General features: G+C 54.3%; 1 pseudogene; it reads right to left on the bottom strand.

Annotated features, from left to right (window-relative positions):
• Positions 1-1,416: 1,416 nt before the first annotated feature.
• On the bottom strand, positions 1,417-3,612 carry LOC115114813 (piggyBac transposable element-derived protein 4-like; annotated as a pseudogene).
• Between the last annotated feature and the right edge of the window lie 293 nt (positions 3,613-3,905).

Below are 3,905 nucleotides of genomic sequence, written 5' to 3' on the forward strand. Positions count from 1 at the left end.
TACACAATTATCTTGGATACGAAGACAGCAAAGACAACTATGTAGCTAGCTAACACTACACTAATCAAGTCGTTCAGTTGAGTGTGATAGTTACTACAGTGCTACGGTAGACGGTGAACGTGTTGGGCAGATAGGAGGACGACGAAATACGATAATTACGCAATTATCTTTGATACAACGACGGCTATGTAGCTAGCTAAGAAGAAATTGCTAAGATTAGACAAATCAGACCGTTGTACTATAATGAAATGTAATGAAAAAGTTATACAACCTGCAGACCGAAGGAGACCGAAAACCATGGGCATTAATGTAGAATTGGTCCCCCCTTTGCTGCTGTAACAACTTCCACTCTTCTGGGAAGGCTTTCCGCTAGATGTAGGAACATTGCTTCAAGGACTTGATTCCATTCAGCCACAAGAGCATTAGTGAGGTCGGGCACCGATGTTAGGCGATTAGGCATGGCTCGCAGTCGGCGTTCCAATTCATCCCAAAGGAGTTAGATGGAGTTGAGATCAGGGCTTTGTGCAGGCCAGTCAAGTTCTTCCACACCGATCTTGACAAAGCATTTCTGTATGGACCTTGCATTATGCACAGAGGAATGATAGGGCCTTCCCCAAACTGTTTATACAAAGTTGGAAGCACAGAATCATCTAGAATGTCATTGTATGCTGTAGCATTAAGATTTCCCTTCATTGGAACTAAGGGGCCTAGCCCAAACCATTATTCCTCCTCCACCAAACTTTACAGTTGGCACTATGCATTCGGGCAGGAAGTGTTCTCCTGGCATCCACCAAACCCAGATTTGTCCGTCAGACTGCCAGATGATCCAATGGCGGCAAGTTTACACCATAGTGATCTTAGGCTTGTGTGCTTGGCCATGGAAACCCACTTCATGAAGCTCCCAACTAACAGTTATTGTGCTGATGTTGCTTCCAGAGGCAGTTTGGAACTCGGTGGTGAGTATTACAACTGAGGACAGGCGATATTTACGCGCTACGAGCTTCAGCGGTCCCATTCTGTGAGCTTGTGTGGCCTAGACATTTCCACTTCACAATAACAGCACTTACAGTTGCCCGGGGCAGCTCTTGCAGGGCAGAAATTTGAAAAACTGACTTGTTGGAAAGGTGGCATGCTGTGACGGTGCAACCTTGAAAGTCACTGAGCTCTTCAGTAAGGCCATTCTACTGCCAATGTCTGTCTATGGAGATTGCATGGCTGTGTGCTCAATTGTATACACCTGTCAGCAATGGGTGTGGCTGAAATAGCTAAATTCACTCATTTGAAGTGTGTCCACATACTTGTGTATATATAATGTATTGTAGCCTAATCTTTGGCATTTTGTAATCATTTACAGTATTTATAGATAACCCTCCCGTTGTCCTCCTATTATGCCTACCACACAGTGTCCCCCCCGGGTCACCCTGTCCCGTCTTGGCTAAAGGCCCAGTGGGCACAAGTGTGACAGTATGCGTGTGAACAGCCTTTGCAGATGTATTTTTTACACCTACAGCACGTGGTGTGTGTCTTGGCGTCCTTCTTGGGTGGGCAGAGCTGACACCCCCTCCTCTTATTCGCCACCGGCGGGGCGACCGGGGCGGCGGCGGCGGCCGGGCCAGCGGCTTGCTCCCGGGCTGGCGGACGAGCCTCGGCGGTGGCACTCTGTAGGACTTTGACAAGTGCGGACGCGGCTTGGGTGCGGGGGAGACGCTGCCTTCTTTGGATCAAGGGCTTCACGAGTGCCTTTCCGAGCTGCTCCAGGAACACCCTCCTCTTGTTCCGCTTCCCAGGCATCCAGTCGGGCTTGATCTCTCGCCATATGACAAAGGTGTTGTAGGAGGACACGTCGAGGATGTTGTGGAAGATGACCAGGGGCCAGCGGGCGGTCATCCGTCTGCAGCTGTAGGTGCCGACCACCTTGTCTAGGTTGTCCACGCCGCCCTTGTTGCAGTTGTAGTCTAGGATGAGGGCCGGCTTCCGGTCGCGGCAATCGCTAACGTCAAGCTCCGCGTGCAGCGTGCTCAGAAGTAGCACGTTCTTATTTCTCTTTGCCAGGTAGGACACTAGAGTGGCGGTGGGCGTGAAGGCGAACCTGGAGGACAGGACCTGTCTGCCCTTTGACTCGAGCAGTGCGGGCGGGAGCTCGGCCTTGTTCTTTCTCACCGTGCCCACCATGGTAAGGTTGCTCTCGAGGAGCCGCTGGCCCAGTTCATAGGAGGTGAAGAAATTGTCACACGTGACGTTGTGCAGTCCCTCGGTCAGATCGAGGACGACGCGGGTGCCCTGGTTCTTCTCGGGGCCACCGCCGGCCGCCTTGCCGGTGTAGACTTGCATCTTCCAAGCGTAGCTGGACTTGGCGTCGCAGGCCACCCACGACTTGATGCCGTATTTGGCCGGCTTGCTGGGAATGTACTGTCGGAAAGGACAGCGGTGGGGAGAAGGGAGGGGAGAGGAGATTAGCAACGTCATCGTTAAAGTTGGGGCACTGCGTTTATGTTACACGCAGCCGCCGCTACTGCCGATTGCTACTACTGCCGATTGCTAGTACTGCCCACGCTACTACTGCTACCTCTCTATGCTACACGTACATACACAGATACATAGACGGTACCTCTGAACGGGACCAGTTGTTCGTCCAGCGTCACGTCAGGCCCCGGGTTGTAGAGGGCCGGCAGCCGCTCCTCCCACAGGTTCCATACCTCTCTTATGGCCTCCAGTCTGTCGGTGGCGAGTCTCGCGGGTCTCGACTGGCGGTCGTCGAATCACAGCAACCTCGAGTACTTGTGAAACACCTTGAGCGGCATGGTGGCGCGGAACACGGTCCTGCCGCTCTCGGCGTCCCACAGGCTGGCCGCGGCCTCGCCTCGGGACCTGTAGACGCCGGCTAGGATCAGCAGCCCTACATAGGCACGCAGGTCGGTGGAGTCCATGGGTCGCCAGCCGTCGCCGTATTTTCTCACCCCCTGCAGATTTGTCATGTCCACAATGATCCTTTCTATCGCCGGTGTGACAAACAGCCGGAAAGGTGGACTCGATGTTGAGCGCTCGCGATGCGGCGTAGGCCGTGGGGCCCGGCGTCACGACGGGGCCGGGGCGGCGGATGGCGCGGGGCCGGTCCGGGCCGCGATAGGCCACGGAGGACCATTTGATTTTGCCGTTCTTTGACAGCAACGTCTCCCTTTGGGCTCGGGCGGCTGCCGCCGCGTCCTCTCTGTCTCGCTCTGGCTCTCTGGCTCTGTCTCGATCTGGCTCTCTGTCTCGCTCTCGCTCTCTGTCTGGCTCTCTGTCTCGCTCTCGGGCAGCGACCGTGTCTCCCTCTCGCTCTCCCTCTTCCTCCGAAGAGGAGCACGACCGCGAGGCCGAGTCGTCGTCGTAGTCGTCCGCATCACGCTCGGGGTTGTATTCCTCACCGTCTTCATCTTCCGAAACGTCCTCCTCTTCGGATTCGCAGTAGTCTTCTTCGTCTTCTTGGTCGACACTGGAGGATATCTGTTCCAGGACCTTAGCCGCGCTGAAACAAGGACTGCGAGGCGTCGTAGGCGGAGGGCTCACGCTCGGCGGGGTCGTATTCCTCCTCGTCGTTGTCCTCATCATCGTCCTCATCATGGTCCTCATCTTCTTCTCCTTCTCCTTGTTCTTCTTGTTCTTCTTCTACTTCCTGACAATATTAGTAGCCTCTGTACGGCCGGCTTACAGTCGTAGGCGGAGGGCTCACGCTCGGCGGGGTCCTATTCCTCCTCGTCGTTGTCCTCGTCTTCTTCTTTCTTCTTCTTTCTTCTTCTTTCTTCTTTCTTCTTTCTTCTTCTTCTTCTTTCTTCTTCTTCCTGACAATATTAGTAGCCTCTCTACGGCCAGCTTACACTGGCCACGTGAATGGGACGAGGCACGCCAACGGACGATGCGTGTTG

This window comes from Oncorhynchus nerka, linkage group LG9b (genome assembly GCF_034236695.1).
Source record: "Oncorhynchus nerka isolate Pitt River linkage group LG9b, Oner_Uvic_2.0, whole genome shotgun sequence".
Classification (NCBI taxonomy): domain Eukaryota; kingdom Metazoa; phylum Chordata; class Actinopteri; order Salmoniformes; family Salmonidae; genus Oncorhynchus; species Oncorhynchus nerka.